Source organism: Triturus cristatus, chromosome 1_1, assembly GCF_964204655.1.
Source record: "Triturus cristatus chromosome 1_1, aTriCri1.1, whole genome shotgun sequence".
Lineage (NCBI taxonomy): Eukaryota > Metazoa > Chordata > Amphibia > Caudata > Salamandridae > Triturus > Triturus cristatus.
The window spans coordinates 466,442,636-466,465,940 of NC_140579.1; the positions used below are offsets into that span (position 1 = coordinate 466,442,636).

Below are 23,305 nucleotides of genomic sequence, written 5' to 3' on the forward strand. Positions count from 1 at the left end.
AAGCAAGACTACAGATGTCTCACCCTCCCATGGCCTCTGCAACAAACTCAGCACCTTCTTCCACCCAAGATCAGGCAGATCTATGACAGCTTCAACACCCAAACTATACCACAACGCCCGTCACCATGGCATGCAACCACGCTGCACTCCAACGGATTCTGCTCAACTGTACTCCGCTCACCACAGATGACACACTCAAAACCATGAAGAGCATCCACCTTGGAGCCCCATTGGATCCTTGTCCGTACCAAATCTTCCATAGACCAGCCACCCCCCTCCCCCGTGAGCTTCACCGTACCATCAACTGCTCCATCGAAACCGCCCCCTTCCCCAACCACTGGAAACACGCCGAGATCAACCCCTTGCTGAAAAAGCCATCCGCCGACCTGACAGACGTCAAGAACTTCAGACCCATCTCCCTCCTCCCATCTCCGCCAAGGTCATTGAGAACGCCATCAACCCCCAACTCTCCGAGTTCATAGAAGAGAACCGTGTCCTGAACATCTCCCAATCTGGTTTCCAAAGCAACCACAGCACCAAGACCGCACTCCTTGCTGCCACAGATGACATCCACTCCCTCCTCGACCAAGGCAAAACCACAGCCCTCATCCTACTGGACCTCTTGACTGCCTTCGACACCATCTCCCACTGCACCCTAATCACGAGACTCAACCATGCCGGCATCTGAGTTGCTGCCCTGGTCTGGATCCACTCCTTCCTTACCAGCTGACCACAGCGAGTCAGGATACCTCCGTTCCTCTAAAAGTCTACAGAGATCAGCTGCGTAGTGCCCCAGGACTCCTCCCCAAGCCCCACCCTTTTCAACATCTGAACGGCCCATCGCGGCCACGGACTCAACATTGTCTTCTACGTCGACATCACCCAGCTGATCCTTTCCCTCACTAATGAACTCACAGCTGCCAGAATCAACTTTCACAGCGGGGTGAAGGCCTTTGCCACTTGGATGAAAGATAGCTGCCTCAAGCTCAACTCGGACAACACCGAAGTACTCATCCTGGGACCCGCTCCCTCAGCCTGGGACAACTCCCGGTGGCCCATCGCACTGGGAACCCCACCTACCCCCACGGATCACACACGAAACCACTGCATCATATTGGACTCCTCGCTCACAGTGGCCAGATCAATGCTGTATCCTTATCCTTCTTCCACACACTCAGCCTGCTTTGAAAGAAATTCAAAAGGATCCCCACCGGACCCAGAAAGATGGTCACCTGTGAACTCATCACCAGCAGACTTGACTACAGCAATGCGTTCTACGCCGGCGCCACCCAGATACAGCTTAAAAAACTACAGAACGATCAAAACGTCACAGTCAGAACACCTTTGGCAATTGCAATGGCTCACAGTCCTCAAGAGAGTCACTTTCAAGCTCCTCACACATGCCTACAAAGCTCTCCACATAGGACCAGCATATCTGAACCACTACCTAAAGTTCCACGTACCTGCCAGACAACTTTGCTCCACACAACTTGCCCTGGCCTACGTCCCACTGATCTACAAGACCAGAACCGGAGGAAGATCCTTGCCTCGCCACCAAGAACTTCAACACCCTGCCCCTTCACCTCGTGCAATCCCCATTGCTGACCCAATTCAGGAAAAATCTCAAGACCTAGCTCTTTGACTGAATCCACTCGCCAAGATGGATCAGCAGCCTCCCCTCTCCAGCGCATTAAGACCAACACGGGTGAGTATCCATGCTATTCCAACCCCTGATTGATTGATTAACTGATTACAGGAAACCAATGTCCCATCAGACAGGCTAGCGAAGTTCGAAATGTTTAAGAAATGGGTTATAGAGGCTTCTCAGCCACCTTGGTGATCCACTGCGGAGCCTCCGATTTTATTGCTCAACATTTGAATGTGGAAGTTCATGACTGGGCGAGCAACAGGCAGGGCTGTTGGTGTTGAGTTAACTGCTCTGTCTCCTCAGTGCGGATTACTTTTAGTAACCTTTATGCCCCTGTAGAGAGGATAACACTGCCTATATAAAGAGTTATTCCAAGCTTTATTGCAAGGCCCGGTTTGATTTTCATAGGTGGAGATTTTTTATTTTTGGGTTCTCGGATCACGCAACTCGTGAGTTGGAGATTTTGGTTAAGAGGCGAAAACCCCAAGTTGAGAGGTGGGTTTTAATAAAATCTATCAACAGGTGGAGGGATGAGTTAGAGTTTGTAAGGATGAGATCCGAGAGATTTCACGGGTCTGCTCCACCAAACATTGTCTGCAATGCTTTAAAAGCTTCTCTGCGGGGACAGCTGATATCTAAAGATGAGGCTACTAATGGAAATGCTAAAGAGAAAAAAATGGCCCTGGAGAAACTTGTGCAAGAAACACAAGATCAATCTTCCCGGCAATATTCGGAGAAGTATAGAAGAGGGATTGATAGAGCTACGTGCACGTTGAATGACTATTGCTATGCAAAGTGTTAAATAACTAATATGGCTTACAGTCAGGATATTTACAAGGAGATTAATTATGCCGGGAAGTTTATGGCTTGGCTGGCCCCTGAGCAAGCAGCCAAGAATACTAGACATATTTTAAAATGTTCTGCAACATGGTTACCCAGTAAGAAGAGGTAAAGATGAATGAAATCTTTCTTTAACATTAGAACCAGGTTTACAATTCAACTCAGGTAGTTGATAAGGTGAAACTGTAAATATTTCTGGGGGGGGGCTAGATATACCCACACTTTCGGTGGAAGATAGGCAAAACGTGATCAACCCCTTTTCCAAGGAAGAAATGGTTGAGGCAGTTAATAGCTTGCCAAATGGCAAGGTCTGTGGCCCAATGGTTTTCCATTGGAATTCTATAAAGAATTTTTTAAGACGTTTTACTAACTCTATATCAGAAGAGGTCTTTTCCCACCCTCTTTTAGTTCATGTTTTGTGGTTGGTTTCTTTAGGAAAGGATGCAGAGGATCCATGCTCATATCGACCAATAAATTCAGAACACAAAATAATTATGAAATTGCTAGCAAATAGATTTAAAGGGATAGCAGCTAAAATGATCCACCAGGATCAGAATGGTTTTATTTCGGGGTATCAGCTGGGAACACATACCCATTATTTAGTGGAAGTGCTTGATTAATTATTTGTTAATCATGTTTCTGCTGTGATCCTTCTAATGGATGCCGAAAAGGCTTTGACCGAGTTGTCTGGCAGACTCTTTTTTATCTTCTGGGGGGATTTAATATTAACCCTGGGTGTAGTTTGCGAAGTAGCGCTACGCGTAGCTACACGAAGTGCACTTCGCACTTCGCGTAGCTTTGCACTGTCAGCACTGTGCAATCAGTGCAAACTGCATCTTGCACAGTGCAAGCGATCGTTTTCTGCCGCTCGAGTAGATTTCTACTCGAGCGGCAGCTTTCTCAACGCGGACTGGTAGTTTCTCGTCGTGAGCGGTCGCGAACATACGCGACCACTCACAATGAGAAACCTGACCTTCCCGCGTTGAGAAGCTTGCCGGGAGGTTTATTTTCCACGCTAGCGATCACCAACTTGATGTTGCTGATCGCGAACGAGGAAAAAGTCTCGCCGGGATGTCATTTTGCTTGCTCGCGGTCGCCAACGTGACGTTGAGGACCGCGAGCAAGCAAAAAATGACCGCTGCACTATGCTACACGTGTTTGCACTGTGCTACGTGCAATTTGCGTAGAGCGAAGTACTGCAAACTTCCCAAACTACGCGAGCGTAGCGTAGTGCTTTGCCCAAGCTTATTTAATATACACTGTTAGATCATGAGGTTGATAGAGAAAATGTGTGAGAGCAGAGGTAAAGATTATCATTAACGCGTCAGAGTATGGAAAATAGTGTGAATATTGCCAGGAACTTGGCAGGGCTGTCTTCTGGCGATGGTCCTTTTTTCCTTCTTCATCAAACCATTGGTAATCACAATATGGAAAGATGCTGAGGTTCTACCCCCAGTACCACAGATGGATAAAATAAAGCTACATGCGGATGCTACAATGTTGCTGCTAGCTACTAGGAAGATTACGCAGGAAAGAGTGTTTGAGATTTTTTCTATGTATCAGTGGTTTGGAGGTTATAGAATTAATTAAAAGAAAACCAAGGCCATTTTATGTGAAAGTTAGGCTGAAATTCTGCTTCCGGATATTGCCACCTGTGTGAATGCGCAAACCGAAGCATTATTTGGGTATTAGAATTTTGTCCCAGTAGTATGGAAAGTTAAAGTGGAGTTTGCGCAATGGAATGGGGAAGGGGGAATTGGAGAAAAAAATCTATTTTACTCCTGTTTAACTTTCTCTTTGCTGCACTACCTTGTGTGGTGAATTCCGATATTTTGAAAGAAATTGAATCTCTGATATTATCTTTTATTTGGCAAAATAAAACCGCAAGATTAGCACTTTGTACAGAGACATAGAGGAAGGTGGCTTAGCCCTGCTTAAATACTATTTTGCCTATTTTACACAATATGTCCAGATTTCATATGTAATGTGAGTCAGCTGGAATTATTTTTATAGGGTGCACAGCATGAATGATGTGTTAAAGCTGACTAAATCCCCCCAAGAAAGTGCACAATAAGATCCTGCATTGTTTTTTTGTTTTTTTAAAGAATCGATCTCTATAGGTCATGTTCAATCCCTTGCATTATATCTGCCTTGCGCCTATCGGATTTAGCTTTGGGTCCCTCTGAAAAGCTGGCTCAAAGTACAGTTTTGGAAAGGTGGGCAGTGGGTTTCACCAAGGTGACTCATTCTATAATAGGGGAGAGGTAGAAAAACTGTCTAGAAATTAAACCGTTAACAAGGGAGAATTTTTGGCTGCATTGCTCCTGTCAAGTCCTAGGGGCATATTTACAAGGAAACTGTCATACGCGGAGTTAAGCCAAGAAAGCTAACACCATGCTCCGACAGTTTCCAATCACAGGGATGTGCCATTTTCACAAGAATACAGCACACCCCTGCCTTCCCCTTAGTGGTGTGGCGCTAAATGTAGCCACCTAGCGCCAAAGCAGGCACAGTTACACCAATGTGCAAGGGTGCCTGCGTTACATGGAAAGATTGTTTATGGGCCAGAAGGTGTCCCTTCCTGCACATAAACAATCAGTAATTGAGATTTGTAACTTCCATGTGTGCTGCAGAATTCCGCACACATAGAAGTTGCAATTCGTAATTTCTTTTAACAACCATTCATGACATTTGGCTCTTTCTGTGTGTGCTGCATTTTTCCTTGTTCCACCATGTTATGACCAGATTTTCCCTGGTCTTAATTTTGACACTGCCCCATATTTACGCCAACCTTGTATATATGGGGGACCATTAAAATCAAGGGGTGCAACACTCATTGCCCACCCCTTTCCCGCTAAGTGTAGCATGAAAAGGGGCCTTATTTACAAGGTGGCATTAAGCTACATTAAGTGACGTTAAGCCACCTTGTGCATAAGGCAAAGCCCCTATTGCCAGAGGAACGTCGGAAAAAGTGATGTTCCTGTGGCAATAAGGGCTTGTAAATATGCCCCTTTGTTCCACTTGAGACATTTGAGAGGTAAGCTTTGATCTGACCTAGTTGCTCATTTGTTGTTTTATAGGCTTCCACCTAGTTTTTAAAGACATCTGATTAGCCTAGTTTTGAGCAGTCAAAATTTGGTTACAAACCTGATTGAGACCCCGGATCGAAAACGACTGGCTGCATAGAAGAGGTTGCTTGCATCAAGTAGAGGGATTGATACATGTCGAAAAGCTATCAGTAAGTGGGGGAAATTTGAAGGATTTATACTGACAAGGGAAGTGTGAGGTAAAGTTAATAAATAGGGGTGGGCGGAGCTCGCATAGTGGAACTCCATGGAATTTCACAGAGTTACTGGAAAACTCAGTGAAATTTTGCAGAGTTCTGTGGCCTGGCGGAGTGCCCTTCCTGCCCCTCCCCCCAAACCGCACTCCCTGCTAAAGCCCCGGCCCCTCGTATCCCCTCCCGCTATAGCCCCGGCCCACGCCCCCCTCCTGCATAGTGGTAACATGGCCAGCAAAAAAAGAAGACTTTTGGCTCCACTTTTGCTGCTCTTGTTGAATTACAGAAGGAACTGCAGTGCGCATGGCATACTGCGTGTAGGCATGCCTGACCCTATCATGGGATTTGATAGGCTCAGGCATGCCTTCATGCAGTACCCCATGCACACAACAGTTCTTTCTGTAATTCAACTAGGGAGCAGCGGAAGTGGAGCCAGGCCCAGCAGCAGGAGCAGGACAGCAGGACACTGATTTGAGAGGGAGGTAAGTCTCCCACCGCATCGGTGAACTCTGCTCCGCTATGTAGGCAGAGTTTTTGCTGAACTTCGCCCTCCAAGCAGAGTAGCACAAACTCCGTTAACTCCACCAACGGAGTGGAGTTTACCCCCCAGGATTATTAATAAACTGATCTTTGCGGTGTTGAGAGGAGCCAACTGGCATATAAATGCAGTTTAATGTAAAATCGATGCTCTAAAGACCATTGAAATTTCTCAGCGAGAATCGAACAGAGTAGCAAACTGGTCCCACCTCATTTGGCATTATGCAGCTATCCAAGATTTTTGGAAAGCGGCATTTCTGTACTTGGAGAAAGTATGACAAATTCAGATGGTACCCAGTGCTTCGTTGGTGTTGTGAGGCTTCGATTCCACCTTGAGATTTACTCCCAAATGTCAAAAACTGCTTAATGTCTCGATGTTGCTGGCCGGATTTGTGTTGCTTCAAAGATGGAAAACAGAGCTAATCCCCTTTATTGGTGAATGGGTGGAGGACATGAAGCAGGAGCAAAAGAGCAATTGTGCGCTACTCGATGAGTAGGGATAGTGGGGTTCAATAAAATGTAGGCCCGATTTATGGTGGATCAATGTCTTGTTAAGGACAGTGTAAGTAGGTTAGTCTTACATTCTTTATATGGATGAATGTAGAACAGTTCTTTGAGCTATATCATATAAAATGTTTTAAATGCTGTAGGAAATTGTGGATATTGTATGACATTGTAGGAACACTGTATGAAATCAATCACTGGTTAGTTCTTGTCTCTTGGTGTATTGTAATTATTTATTCTGGATATCAAAATAAAAATGTATTTTAAAAAAGTACTAGAAGTGCAGGTCAACTCTGCTGCATACATTAAATTTAACATTATGAACACTTTTCAGTTTTAATACTTTATTATACTAGTAATATAAAAGGCATACTTGGAAAGTGTATGTACACCCAGCTTGGTGCAATACCACCCCACTCAGTGGCATTCATGTTATTCTTTCAGAAAGGTGAAGGCTGGTTTGGTGAGCTTGGACTCAAACCTTTGCCCATAAGGCCAAAGGCAGCTGCAATGCATGCATTAATCCACTCATCCACCAGGCCCAGCTTAGATTATGCAATGCCTGCACTTCTCGGCAGAAATATTGTACTATAAATGGGCAGAACCAGCACTTCTTAAAGGATATTTAATGACTAATTACTGGAATCTTACACCTAATTGTAGCACTTGAAATAACCAAATAAAAAAAAAATAAAACCCAAATAATTATAAATAAGGAAATTACCTGGACCGATGCTAGGGTGGTGCCAAAAGCTAAATACTTGGGGGTTTTTATATCTGCTAGTATTGATGAAATCGTAGCAGATAACTTAGTTCTTCTCGCGGCAGAAACTAAGAAGGCCCTTAAACAGATTGATAACCTACATCTGACCCTCGTTGGAAGATGCAACGTGATTAAGATGACATACTTCTCTAAACTCCTTTACTTCTTTCGTACCGTACCCCTGGAATTTAGCAAAGCTAATCTGCAGAAATTTCAGCAAATCTTCACGCAGTTTATCTGGGCCTACTCACAAACAAGGAGGGCTTTAGGGCAATTATCTCTTCCTAGAGAGCTGGGTGGGTGGGCCTTCCCTAACATTATGCTTTACTACTGGGCTGCAGTTATGCAATATAGTTCTGAGCTGGTGAGGGAACCCCCCTTCGCACCTACATTTGGTCTTTCCTCACCATTCCGACTTCTACTCGGTGAAGACCATTGGGGCTGTCTCCTTCGAGAGACTTCGTTTGGGTATTACAAACGTGTGAGATTCAAGACTTTAATGAACTCTTATAAGGTCTTCCGTAATATCCGCAGAATATTTGGGCTGGGAAGATTGAACTATTACTCTCCCATCATGACTAATTACAATCTTCCCGCCATTTTTGGCAGGTCCTATTTCTCAGACTGGCACAGGGCAGGTATCACAAAACTGGGGTATCTCATTTCCAGCGAGGGAGTCAAATCATTTGTAAACCTGCAACATAAATACAGTCTGAAAAATCAAGATGTTTTCAAATATTTATCTATCTCTAACTTTCTTTGCAGAAAGGTTGGGGGTGAGGCAGGATTCATGGAAGTAGAATTTCTCAACAAATTACGTGACACCACGGCTCCTCGGATAGGTCTTTTGTACGATATACTAAATAGACAAACCCCAGACGACTTATCAAAGGTAGCCGACAAATGGCATACCAAACTTGAATCTTCATCCAGTATATTTTTTAACTCATTAGTATTGTCTCAAAATATCTCGCTGTCAGCCAAACTACAGGCACAACACTTTAAAACTATTTTTTTCTTGTATATTACCCCCAACAAGATCGCCAAGTGGGGAGCTGGCAAAGGGACTTTATGCCCCCGGTGTTCTGAGTTTGGCGCCGACTCGATCCACATCTTTGCAACCTGTCCTAAACTCGCCTCAACCCTTCTTAAAATACAGGAATTTCTAGGGGAAGTCACCTCCCAGACTACTGTACTAACCCCCACAGTCATTCTACTGGGGACTCAATCTGAAACCATCAGGATAAAAAGTGAGGGCCTAATCTTCATAGCTATGGCAGTCTGGAGGATCTGTGTTGCTTCCGCATGGCTGGATGCTGATCCTCCACCATTCTCTCAGTGGCTGGCCAGACTAGTCGCTACATACCACCTAGAAAAAGCAGTTTACGCTAGGAAAGGGCGCAAAAGCCAGAAGAAGTGCCTGGATGTGTGGGGAAAGCTGACATCTTGGTTAGAGCAGCCAGGCTGATCCGGCCTGTGTTTCTTTCCTTGTCTGCTTTCTTTTCCCTACGCTGTTAAATTCTTTTTCTCTTTTCCTACTTCTCCTCCTTCTGACGTCTGGATTATCTCTTAGTATCTCCTCTTCTATTTTTTTCTCTTTTTTTTCTAATTTCTTTTCTTATTTTTCTTCTTCTTATCAGATTCTTATAAACACCATTTAATTATGTTTACTCCTCTTTTAGTGCCATTGATTCAGTAGTTACACAGAGTGGGGGGGGGGGTGGGGGGAGGGATGGGCGCCTTGAATATTTTTTTTTCTCTGTACCATCTATTTTTGGATTATGCAAAATTAAAAATTTTAAAATTAAAAAAAAAAAAAAAAAATGAAATAACCAAAAACACACATGTGCATAGCCTCAAAATATTACTTCTTGGACTTTCATTATAGCAGAAGACGTCCATATTTTTAAAACAACACTGTATTTGTTTGTAATTGATGAGTCGTCCATTAAATATCAGCACATAGAAACTGTACCAAGACACCACCTCCTTCAGTTGTCATTCTCCAGTACCATAAGAGATGAAGGAGCCCTTAGCTTGACTTGTTGTAACTTCCCTGCCATAGGCCAATGTTGGTAATTTGCCTTTCCTGCAGGGTTACTTGGGATTTTTTCCCCTTCCACTGACCTCTGTTTTTGTTGGCTTTAGAACTCTGTGCACTTTACTTCTGCTAACCAGTGGTAAAGTGTGTGTGCTCTCCTTTTCCAACATGGTAACATTGCTATGTACCTGATTGGCACATTAGTTTGCCTTAAGTATATGGTACCACCTGTAGCCAGAGTCTTGCAAACTAAATGCCACTAGTAGGCTGTAGTACCCATTGTGCCACCCACTACAGAAGGACTGAAAAACATGTCTCTAGGTGTTGCCGATGCCACTAACCTGTAGTCCGGCTCAGGGCTCAATCCACAGGAGCGACTATAAATTCCCCACACTCCCCAAGACAGGTCATGGATGCAGGAGTCAAAATCACCCACACCCACAAACTGACCTTCAGAAAGAGATGTGGGGATTAGAAAACAAGGTGAGATCACGTCTTAATCCCCCAGCCAATTCCCTCAGGATAAACCAGATAACAGGAGGGGTGGTAACCTACAGAAAGACAACAATGGACAAGTATAAAAAGCTTCTCCCCCACCTATCTTAATAACACTAAAAACGCAAGGTAAACTGAGTGCTTGCTCTAAAGAAATAAAAGTATTCCTTACCAGCTGGACATCTCTAGAAACCTTGTAAGGAATCCACACGATGTTCAGTAAGTGCAGGTAAATGCTCCTTTACTCGCACCAGTAGCAGGCTTCACCAACGTAAATAATGAAGAAAGAAATAAGGGGACGATAGCTCTAGAATCTGTCCAAGAGTCCTAACAGATTCCTACACAATGAGCTTTTTTAGGAACTAAATGTGTGCCACAGCGTGTATAAACAAGCATTTACAATGCAATGGTCTCGGCATTGGTAAAGTTAGAGCTATTGGCATTGCTCATGACATTATTTTTGTTTATGTTTTTGTTTTTAAAACATTTAAAGAAACGGCATTGTCATGAGCAATGCCAATAGCTCTAACTTTACCAATGCCGAGACCATTGCATTGTAAATGCTTGTTTATTTAATACAAGTTGACAGCTGGGGTGGACAGATAGACAACCAGAATATATTCTGCTGGCTGGATCCCTTTGAACCCACGGGGGTGGGGGGGCTCTAGGCGACAACATTATGTCACAGCCCGTGCCCCTGCATTCATATTACACTATCACTGTATTCTCTGAGCCCTGTCTTGTCATGTCTGCATGCTTGCAGTGTCTCAAAGCGCTTTGAAACAGCAGACAGGCAGCATACCAGCGCTACATCACAATTTGTAAACAAACAAAACAGTTCAGACACTCTTTGTCACTCCTGTTCTTTACAATGATGCCCTTATCTGTTCTAACCCAGACCCCTAACCCCCAACCACACACATAGCGCCCAGAAACATTAAGAGGAGCTCAGACCACCAGTCCGGTAATAGCGCCAGAGGTACATGAGGCTGGGGGTGATTTTGCATGAAAATTCATTGATTTCCCTGTGTGCCTCGCTGCGCTATGTTAGCACTGAGTGCGAAATTCTAGTTTCACAGAGCACTGTATAGACTGGATCGCTTCTGGGTGCTATATTTAAATGTAATGCTGCGAAGGATGTCCCAATGACAACACAGGAAAAGAAATTGATGCAAATGAATTGCAGATCACACGCTTTTCAGGTTGGGCAGGTCCAGCCCCCTTTAGTTTTATTTCACGCGTTGCATCATGGTATTCGTAGTCTCAATTGGCAGTCATTCCTTCTCAGCACTGTAAGTCTTCACAAACATATGTTGATTTGTCTGTAATCTTTGTCAACAAAAAAAGCATCTACTTACAGTGTAAACAATGACGCATTTCAAAGGGCAAGCGACAGAATTGCCTCTCCGGGGGCGCACGCACCCCTGCGCAGGAAGCAAGGCTCCGAGGGACCACGTTCATATACTTGAAAGCGTGAGAGCTACCCCGACAAATCCGCTCGTGCAACATTTAAAAGTGCTCCTGCTCCCGTTGAGGGATTCGTTTTACCACAGGCATTATGGGACTTGTAGTTTTGTATATTTTCCATTCATTCCTGATTTTTCACCATTTTAGTTCACGACATGTACATACTTTGCTTTCTTTTATGCTAATCATGTAAAAACTCACATTTCTGTGCAGTTAAATAATTTTGGAAGGCAAATAGAAGAGTCCTTTAAATAACCACGTTGATAAGAATCACCCTGCTGTCTCTTGTCGTGATATAATTTAAAAGACGCTTTTGCAGCCAATGAATCAATAACCCCCAAAGTGAAGGAAACACATTTAAGTGGCTTTTACGTCACCTTTCTTTGTATTGGTTACACATTTCTTTTTACTTTTGCACTTTCTATTGCTTCCGGTAAACAATGACGGGGGAAGTGAACAAAGTGTAAATAGCGCTTCACACCGCTTAGGCGCTATGCTTGAACACAGAAGCAAACATTATTTGCACCAATTCTTAGGGAGGTGGCAACATCTGAATTAGGAGTGGGCATTTCAAACTTCACGCGTCTCACTATGAGACCTCAGCTGAGACAGCGCATGGGGTGCAAAGCGGAAGCCGAGCCACTACAAACAAGCATTGGCAAACCCAATGTATCTGGACTTGGCAAGCTGTTGCAATGGATATTTAGCAAGCGGCACAAAAACAAAAAGAGAAAACAGGCAGCTACCTGACCAATCCACTATATGCTTGCAATAAATATTGTGAAATTAAAAATAATAACATCGGACTGTTTTACTGGTGATGTTCTGTCACAAGCATTTCATTTGTATTGTGCATTTTATTATTATGTCACAGGGAGAAGAAAAAATCAACACCGAACAAAACAATTAAGTTAAGGGGAACACTTATGAAAGCAATGTGTTAGGTTGTGTCTCCCAGACCGTGCAAGAGGTCTGGTTGCACACAGAGGCGCAACTAGAGCCCAATGACGAGGGGAGGGGGGGGGCAAAGACATTTTTTTTGCGGGGGGGGGGGCCTGGCCTGAATCTTGAAGCAATAGGCAGAGTGGAGCTGCAGGGGCTCTTAGAAAGGGTGAAACACCAGCGAGGCCTCATTAACATGCAAATGGTCTTTCAAAGACCTGTGAAGTGCTCGGGTGCGGCTGTGTGGGCACTGGGAAGCTGTCTCATCCCGGGCTGCCACACACGAGGGGGGGGGGGGGGATGAAGCCCTTTGAGTCCAATTGGTGTTGCGCGCCCGGTCCCTGGGGACGGAGATGAGGAAGTAAAAGGGGGTGGGGGGAGGAGTAGAGAGGTGGGAGTGTAGGGGCCGCCACAAGAGGGCCCTACCCTAGTTTCTGCCCTGCTGCACTCGAGCACCATAGTAGTAGCCGGTATTTTTCTACTAATCCGATTTCACCCTATAATTGAACAAAGCAAAACCGCACTGTCAATCTGTCTATACCTTGGAGCCCTAACAACAGTATTCACGGCCACATGCGCCCTCACACAAAATGATATTAAAAAAATCGTAGCATTTTCCACATCAAGCCAACTAGGCCTGATAATGTAAAACTAATAGTGCATAGACAGCAGAATCGCAGGCCTGCCTCAAGAGCAGGGGAGATACAGAACCGGCACTTAACACCCCACTCCTGCAAAGAACAGGAGTGGGGTAACCAGCAATGCAAGCTTCCACACACAGTGTGTGCACCACATGAGGTAGAGCAATTTCCACCATAAATAAAACTGATAGTGCATAGGCAGTAGAAGCGCAGGCCTGTCTCAAGAGCAGGGGAGATACAGAACTGGCACTTTACAAACCCATCCTACAAAGAACAGGAGCGGGGTAACCAGCAGTGCAAGCTTACACACACACGTGCACCACGTGACGCAGGGCAAGCTTCCTTCTCACAGAAAATAGTACAGTGTGGCAAAACACTAGGCCTAGCTGACCTCACACGCAGACAGAACAGACCCAACAACAGCACAAGCTTCCATCAGACACTGGGCGTGTAGAGCACAGACAGGAGCGCGAGAAGCTTCTCTAACACAGATCGGGCACAGCAAAGCAGTACTGTAGCTTGATGCAGAGACCGAACAAGTACAGCACAAACTGCGGCAGTACAATTTCACTCACTGATGTATTTTGCCGTTTTCTATGGATGGGACAAAAGAGAGGCCAGCGGGTAGAAGAGTAAGCAAGCTTCGCTCGCATACTCAACGCTGCATCATACTTCAGCAATGCAAGTTTACTTTAGACGTAGAATCAGGACAGCTAATGCAGCACTGTAAGCTATGTGGGCAGACCCACACACACGACAACGCAAGAAATAGTATTGATAATCTCTCACGAACACACAGGTGCAACTGAACAGTAGCATGCAAGCTTTTACAGAAGGGAGGGACAGCATAGGCAACAGAGCAAGGCCCCCTCGAGCACAAATATTGGTAGTAGAAGTACAGACGGGTTCAACACTTTCTTAACCATGCTGGGATCCTCACAGAATAGACCAGAGCAGTGCAAGCTTCCCTGGCATACACAGTAGTAGTACTGAAGCCATGCACAGAAACTTGGAAAATCGCAGCTCGATTCTACTGAAATTGGTTATAGCAGCATTCTATGAGAGAGACAGTAGTTAAAACTTTGCAACGGAGGAACAGGAGCACAACTACTGTGTGAAAGTGTGGACGGATGTGACCATTGCAGCTACAGACGAAAGAAGTCGGAGAGAGTTGTCAAATGGGAGGACACAACCGTGAGGGGCTAACACTCACCGTTAAACTTACGATCGGTGAAAGGGGGCACTGGATTACGATACTGAGAACTCGGACAGAGGTAAAAGCCTAGGCCAACACCGACAGAGGATGTTAACAGCCGATCAAGCGATTGTAAAGTACTTTCCCGAATACCTCCCCACATCGCCCAATCTCTCTGACTTTTACACGTATACATATCATTTCACATAGCCTCAAATCGAACAACTTGCATACCCCCTGCCAGTTCCTTACCGCGGAGTCGTTATCCAGGACCTGATCCTCCGCTCCCACAATGGCGGCCTCTGTACGTCCACAACGCGCTCCCGGAAGCAGAATTCTAACTCTCCAGAGTTTTCACCAATAGAGAGCTGCTAGGCAAATAGAGGAATGGTTTACACCAATGAAAAGCGGGGTACTAGGAGAAGGCGGTACCGCTAAGCCAGACAGACAGGCAGCTATCATCATAACAAGGATGCCGATATAAACAATAGACAGAAAAGAAACACTACAAAACATAATGCTTCATGCGTATAAAAAGTGGACTGCAACAATCAAAGACCAATACTGCCAATAAAATCGAAGAAAGAATATGTAAGAGCCACAGAGAAGACCCAGTTACGCTAAGTTCGATTGATAACGGCCTGAGTCAAACTCCTTTCTGCAAACGAAACACAGCTTCTGACTTTGGAACTGAGGAATCGGGTGCAATGTTTGTTGCTGGTGATAGCACGGGCATCCTTCTCAAGGCATCGAGATGTGATCAGACGTCATGGGAGAGAGGCGAGGAGGAGGGAGGGAGGCAGAGAGGCAGAGGCGGAGGGACTGGGGGAGAGAGGGCGCTGGGCATACCAATGCTGAGGGAGGTCGGGTCCAGCGGAGACTGCAGAGGAAGAGGCTGAGGAGGGGGCGGCGGGGGAGACAGTGAAAGGGCGAGAGAAGAGGCAGAGCTGAAGCCTGCCGGTAAAAAAAACACAAGAAGACCCTTGAAAAGGTGAGGAGACCAGAGCAGCAACCGGACGAAGGGGGAGCGGACGAGCACACGACTGCCTTTCTCCGAGGCAGAGCAGAAATGCCTCGGAGAAAGGGAGCGTCCTTTTCGGATTCGGGGGCGTGTTTTGCTGTTGTCTCCTCCCTGAGACTTTTCGCAAAAAACACGCCCCCCGATCCGAAAAGGACGGGACCTAATCGGAGTGACTGACCTCTTCTCCAGTGGCTGGCCAGCATTTACGAGGCCACCCAATGGAGAACAGGGGAGAAGAGGGGCGGGTTCAAGCCCCTCTTCTCCAAGTCATTATCTCTCGCGAGCGAGACTGCGCAAGCGCAGCCTTCGCTAGCCGAGACCTAAAAAGGAAGTATCGAGAAAATAGTCAATAACGCGTTTCTCGCGTTTAATTTAACAAAATCAGTCATGTGCGCAATGCGCGGTAAAATAGCAACATTGTATCCAGCACTCGTCTTGGATTATGAACAAACGCGTCCACGTATTTCAGTAATCAGAACGCGGCCGCTCGTCAATTTCGCCAGGTAGGCGAGTGTCAGGGCTGAATGGAAGGGAATAGGAAAAGTTAACCGCGACAGCTCGTCAATTTCACTATGAAGGCGAGCGGCAGGGATGAAGTCAAGGGAATATGAAAGGTCAAAAGTCAGCGGGGAATATAGGATGCGGTTGCGTGAATCTCAAGGTGAAAGTGGCCACGAATGAGATATTTCTATAGTCCGGATATTTTCTCACACAGGGCAGCAGCAGTTGGTGCTCAGAAGGGAAGGAGAACGCTGGAAAAGCACCAACGCGGAGGACAGCGAAACGCTAGGAATGAAGGGAAAGGGCATGGATGCAGGTCAAGAACCGAAAGCCAAGCAACGGCTTCTTCGTTCGGTCTGCATTTTAAAGGAGGGGAGTGTCAACAAACTCCACCTCTTGCAGAGAGTTTAGGGACTTGCTACAAAGTGTTCATATTTCTAAAGAGCAAGCACCTGAGCTTCCCCTATACTCTAATGGACCGTGCATGAAGCTTCATGTCTAACACTAGGCCTGACACTGCAGCCGGGGTGTAGAGCGTTAAACTGCCATTTTGTCCTGGCAAAATAAAGTCCTAAATGTTCCATTTTAATACTTATAAGCCACCCTTTAGGTAGACAGTAAAAGCCTCTATAGTGCAAGGCAACTTGCTGTCATATACTTCAAAATAAAATACCAATGATTTAGGGATTTTAGAAAAGTATAGTGAATGTAAATGTCAGTTTAAAACGTGTAAAATATCTGAGTCTATGAACAGAAATATTTTATGAGTATCACATTACAGACATTTTGTTTTGCAAAACGTAATATAAATATTTAGAAAATCCTCCCAGGTAGATAATGTTACCCTTTCTGAGTTCTCCTTTATCTGTCTAGTTTCACCAGTAGGCAATGTAGAAATAACTTGCACATCCTCAAAACACAAGGTTACATTATTCTTCTCTATATTTTCTCTGACAGGTGATTTACTTAAAGCAAGAGGTAAGTTTATAAATTGAGCAATAGTAGATGAATCCTATATATAAACAAATTCTAGCACGCTCATACTTGTTTTTGTGTTCACAGATAATCTCCAAAAAGAAAAAGGTGAGTGTGCTGGTCTTTCTATTTTTATAGCGGCATTGGATGCTTTATCAACTCTTCAAGTGGTATTTTGCTGTCACTGTGCACAGTAGATCACCTATCCCAGTTCAAACTTGGAAACACTTTTTGTGGCATCATAATCATGAACCTTAGTGGCTTCTTGCCCAAAACTCTCACATTTTAATCAATTTTCAATTTTAATCCTTCTATTTTTAGATGCAGGTCCTTAGCCAGACGTTTATTTTTAGGGAGCCTTTGTCCTCAGCTATGAGCAAACATTAAAGCTGTGGACTTTCGGAGTGTTCTTTCCCTAATATTTGTAGAGAAAAACATACAGTATGTGAGGTTTTAAAGCAAACAATGCTTTTTTGTCATTTTTGATGTGATTATATCTAAAGGAATACATGGATTTTGTAAGGTACATTTCAAAGCACACTCAATCAACTTTCCACGCTCCACTCTGAATTTGCAGCCCACCACGACTCTACAGACAGTGGGCGTTTAGCCTTGGGAAAGCCTCAGACCTGCATGCCAAAAGGGGTGAAACATGTTGACTGCCATTCGTGTAAACCTCCCAAAAATATTTGGTTAGAACTATGAATGTAAAAAGTGCAAATAAATAACTGTAAGTGTATAAATCTCACCAAAGTTCACAGAAACGTATTTCCTGTGAACTTCAAAGCACAAACTGGTCATTGTCAAAGGTGTCTACAACTATGGCACCCTTTATCTTTGTTCATATTGTACTGTTTTTTGTTTGTTGTTTTTCCCAAACAACAGGAATTCTGCCTTTGGGTTAAGAAATATCAGGTACAGCAATATCAGGAGGCAGAGGACATCTTCTGTGGGCAGAAGAGCATTGTCTACTATGTGTAAAATAGTGGTCTCCTGACTCAGCATGAGCTGAGGCCTCACTGGTACTCATGCATGTGTAAATGACTTAATTTACATGAATAAGGCATTCACAGATAGTAACCATGCAGGGCTAAATCAATTTCCTTATGTTTAATATCATTCAAGATGGTCTAATAATGCTGATGAGTCAATCCTATGATAGGGGCAGGGAAGGGGTGTTTGAGGATGTGGGTGCGAGGGAATGTTTTGAGCTTATACTTTTGTGAACATTTCCAAATATTTTTGTGGCCCATTTGTACTATGGAAATGGCTGAAGATTTACTCCTTTTTAGGGGTGTGAGAGATTCCCTTTCAAGGGTGGGAATGGGCCTGGAACTCCTGAAATAATGGGGCTGCATACAGGAAAGGGTTTCTTGAAGAGCAAATAAATTTTACGGGTAGAGAAAAAAAGCAATTGCAAATACAAGTTCTTCAATATGGAAAAGAAGACCAGTTCTTGGGTCAAACGTTTTATTCACTCTTTTCTTCTCCTGGTGACAGGTAACATCTGAGCCCAATATTAGTGGAGCTCTGAAAATGATCTCATCTGCTTGCTTGCTCAGCATAAATGACCTTGATTCTCCAAAATGCAAGGGGTAGCAGAGCTGACATATCTACCTTTTACCCCAGTGACATCATAGGAATTGTCATTACATGACCTTTGATCACAATCATCCCAGAAAGTGACTTCACATAACCTTTGATCGCACAAATCAAATAAATTAACATAAATATGAAGAACTGCATGATAAGAGTCAAATTAGTAGTTAGTAAGGCACAATGAGTTTCTTACCAAGGGTACTGCCATGATATTCCAGGGGCTCAGCCTAAAACACCTACACACAGCCATATTATGTCCTGCCTTTTATTGCTCACCGGTTCTTGCTGGTATTCAATTGTAATTCAGGTTCTACTACTTCATTGAATGTTCAGTGCAACCCCTGCTCCTGCCTCCAATGCTGAAGTCCAGCTTCCATGGCCAGGTACATCCTTCCCTTCAAATATGGAGAAGTAAACAGTCCACCACGGTGAAGTATATTTGAGGACCATATAATGCCATAAATACTGAACCAGAGACACACAAGAGCCACAATGGTAAATTCAGACCAAACGTCTAACTTAGATCAAAAGTATAACTTTACTACTTATCAGTAATCACAAAAGTGAGTGACTACTAGTAACTTTACTTCTAGCAAAGCTATTAGTAGTAACTTTACTACTACTAAGTTTACTAGTTTATGATCCAAGTTAGACATTTGGGTGCTGATTACGATCCGGTAAAAACCGGGTACGAACCGTCGGTCGGAGCGTTTTCTCCGTCCGACTCGTACCCGGTCGTAAAACTTTACAAACATGGAATTACGATTCGCACGGAAACACCATTTCCGTACGAATCGTAAAAAACACCGACCGACGAAAATATACATACGAATGTGATCCGGGAATGCTGCGACGTGACGTCGGGACGCTTTCAGGCAGCGTTTCACGACCCAGGAACCACGATTCCAACCGACAGAAGTCCGGACGGCAATATTTTCACGGCACCCAAAAAGTGCCGGAAAAGCGAAGTACGTCGCGAAACGACCAGAGTAGGTGGCCCGGTACGCGCTGTACCCCCCCGCCACCGTACGTACGCGCCGACCCACCCCCAGCCCCCGTATGTACGCGCCGACCCCCCCCAGCCCCCGTATGTACGCGCCGACCCCCCCAGCCCCCGTATGTACGCGCCGACCCCCCCCCAGCCCCCGTATGTACGCGCCGACCCTCCCAGCCCCCGTACGTTCGAGTCGTACCCCCCCAGCCCCCGTACGTTCGAGTCATACCCCCCCAGCCCCCGTACGTTCGAGTCGTACCCCCCTAGCCCCCGTACGTTCGAGTCGTACCTCCCAGCCCCCGTACGTTCGAGTCGTACCCCCACCCGTGTATGTACACCCGTGTACGTGTCGAACCCCCCCGTGTATGTACACCCGTGTACGTGTCGAACCCCCCGTGTATGTACAACCTTGTACGTGTCGAACCCCCCCATGTATGTACACCCGTGTACGTTCGAGTCGTACCCCCACCCGTTTATGTACACCCGTGTACGTGTCGAACCCCCCGTGTATGTACACCCATGTACGTGTCGAACCCCCCGTGTATGTACACCCGTGTACGTGTCGAACCCCCCGTGTATGTACACCCGTGTACGTGTCGAACCTCCCCATGTATGTACACCTGTGTACGTGTCGAACCCCCTGTGTATGTACACCCGTGTACGTGTCGAACCCCCCCGTGTATGTACACCCGTGTACGTGTCGAACCCCCCTGTGTATGTACACCCTTGTACGTGTCGAACCCCCCGTGTATGTACACCCGTGTACGTTCGAGTCGTACCCCCACCCGTGTATGTACACCCGTGTACGTGTCGAACCCCCCGTGTATGTACACCCTTGTACATGTCGAACCCCCCGTGTATGTACACCCGTGTACGTGTCGAACCCCCCGTGTATGTACGCCTGTGTACGTGTCGAACCCCCCCGTGTATGTACACCCTTGTACGTGTCGAACCCCCTCGTGTATGTTTTCTCCGTCCGACTCGTACCCGGTCGTAAAACTTTACAAACATGGAATTACGATTCGCACGGAAACACCATTTCCATACGAATCGTAAAAAACACCGACCGACGAAAATATACATACGAATGTGATCCGGGAATGCTGCGACGTGACGTCGGGACGCTTTCAGGCAGCGTTTCACGACCCAGGAACCACGATTCCAACCGACAGCAGTCCGGACGGCAATATTTTCACGGCACCCAAAAAGTGCCGGAAAAGCGAAGTACGTCGCGAAACGACCAGAGTAGGTGGCCCGGTACGCGCCGTACCCCCCCGCCCCCGTACGTACGCGCCGACCCCCCCCAGCCCCCGTATGTATGCGCCGACCCCCCCCAGCCCCCGTATGTACGCGCTGACCCCCCCCAGCCCCCGTATGTACGCGCCGACCCCCCCAGCCCCCGTACGTTCGAGTCGTACCCCCCCAGCCCCCGTACGTTCGAGTCGTACCCCCCCAGCCCCCGTACGTTCGAGTCATACCCACCCCAGCCCCCGTACATTCGAGTCGTACCCCCACCCGTGTATGTACACCCGTGTACGTGTCGAACCCCCCCGTGTATGTACACCTGTGTACGTGTCGAACCCCCCGTGTATGTACACCCTTGTACGTGTCGAACCCCCCGTGTATGTACACCCGTGTACGTTCGAGTCGTACCCCCACCCGTGTATGTACACCCGTGTACGTGTCGAACCCCCCGTGTATGTACACCCATGTACGTGTCGAACCCCCCGTGTATGTACACCCGTGTACGTGTCGAACCCCCCGTGTATGTACACCCGTGTACGTGTCGAACCCCCCAATGTATGTACACCTGTGTACGTTACGAACCCCCCCGTGTATGTACACCCGTGTACGTGTCAAACCCCCCCGTGTATGTACACCCGTGTACGTGTCGAACCCCCCCGTGTATGTACACCCTTGTACGTGTCGAACCCCCGTGTATGTACACCCGTGTACGTTCGAGTCGTACCCCCACCCGTGTATGTACACCCGTGTACGTGTCGAACCCCCCGTGTATGTACACCCTTGTACGTGTCGAACCCCCCATGTATGTACACCCGTGTATGTGTCGAACCCCGTGTATGTACACCCGTGTACGTGTCGAACCCCCCGTGTATGTACACCCTTGTACGTGTCGAACCCCCGTGTATGTACACCCTTGTACGTGTCGAACCCCCCGTGTATGTACACCCATGTACGTGTCAAACCCCCCCGTGTATGTACACCCTTGTACGTGTCGAACCCCCCCGTGTATGTACACCCGTGTACGTTCGAGTCGTACCCCCACCCGTGTATGTACGGTGCGTACCCCCAGCGCGTAGCGCTGGGGGTACGCACCGTACATACACGGGGGCTGGGGGGGTACGACTCGAACGTTCGGGGGCTGGGGGGTACGACTCGGATGTACGGGGGCTGGGGGGGGGTCGGCGCGTACGTACGGGGGCTGGGGGGGGGGTCGGCGCGTACGTACGGGGGCTGGGGGGGTCAGCGCGTACATGCGGGGGCTGGGGGGTGTTGGCGCGTATGCGGGCACATGTCTCCATGGTTGCTATGGGAGTTCGGTGCGGACGGTGTTTTTTCCATATGGTTGTAACATCGGACGCACGGGATGGATCGTAATTCCGCGGTCGGACTTCACTTTTCACATTTGTACGGTAAATCGTCCGTGGACGTGTCGGACACATTTTCCGACCCGAGGACGTGTGGGGAATAATTCCCAATGCGATTCGTATGGACTTTTTACCATGCGAATCGTAATTGGCAGTTTGTACGGCACTTGTACGATTCATACGGTAAAAAGACCGGATACGAGTCGTACGGGGAATTTTTTTACCGGATCGTAATCGGCACCTTGGTCTATTTTTACCTATGTGAATTTGGGTATAAAGTTGGACTTTAGGTCTAAAGTTAAACTTTTGGTCTCACTTTACCTTTGTGAATAGGGCCTTTAGTGGCCAGCAAGTCAGAGCAGCTCCAGGTCTCCATAGGTTTTTGGCAGCCCTGAGATGTAGGTCCAAGGTCCCATTGACTCCTTCAGATGCCATCACACAGTCTGCTTCTACAGTGCGGAGGGAATTGGTGAGGACGCAACAGCCTAAGTCCATCCCCACATCTCTGGAATTCCTGTTATGGCCCACCCCCATTTTTGCGTTTTCATCAGAGGGAGATGGTAGATGCGGAGGTTGTTCAGTACCTTCGCTGTGGGCTTAACCGTGGCGGTTTCAGTGGTTTCTGTAGCTTTGACACGGCGGTCTCCGTGCTTTTGGTATTGGCACTTCGGCATCCTCCTCATAGGCAACAACAGAGGGCAAATTGCCATATTAGAGAGCCCACTGAAGCTGGAGGAAGCCGGACCTAGGGCATAGTCATATATCTTGTGAATGAAAGAGACTTCCTTTGGCGACACTGTATAGCAACGCTTCTTATTGTTTGCTGTGAATCCTGGCCCCTGCACTATTTTTATTCATTGCTAGGCTTTCTGGAGAACACACTCTCTTCTGAGCATTGCATTCAAACTGGGTCATTATTGGTGACATCTGTGGACTTTTTTTTGGATCTAGTAGTCCACATTTAATAATAATAATCTACATTTGTAAAGTGCGAACAATCACCCGTAAGGGTATCTAGGCGCCGTCTGGAAGATTAAGCAAGCTATTGCCCAGAGTCACATGGTGCTGGGCTAATCTGCCGCCGGTGCCGGGGATCAAACCGTGATCTCCAGATTTCGGCGTCAGTCACCCCGGCTGCGGCGCCACACCTCTTCCTCGAGTAGTAAAAGAGCTCCCTCTCTCTCCTCCTGTGCGGCCAACATGCTTGGGTTCTCAGCGACTGCTGTTTTGCTGCTGATTTCTCCGCTGCTGTT

General features: G+C 46.5%; 1 protein-coding gene across 4 annotated transcripts in view; it reads left to right on the forward strand.

Annotated features, from left to right (window-relative positions):
• LOC146870432 (E3 ubiquitin-protein ligase TRIM39-like) overlaps positions 1-23,305 on the forward strand; it is a 438,014-nt gene that overhangs the window by 354,560 nt on the left and 60,149 nt on the right. The window contains exons 1-3 of one of the 4 annotated variants that reach the window (XR_014977829.1): positions 478-1,705; positions 16,833-16,853; positions 16,938-16,958. The exons of 2 other annotated variants lie outside the window; for them this stretch is intronic. The gene's annotated coding sequence lies outside the window, so the exon portion shown is untranslated. Of the gene's footprint in view, positions 1-477; positions 1,706-6,155; positions 6,251-16,832; positions 16,854-16,937; positions 16,959-23,305 lie in introns of those variants that run through there. One more of the 4 variants, XR_014977835.1, reaches the window with a different exon arrangement.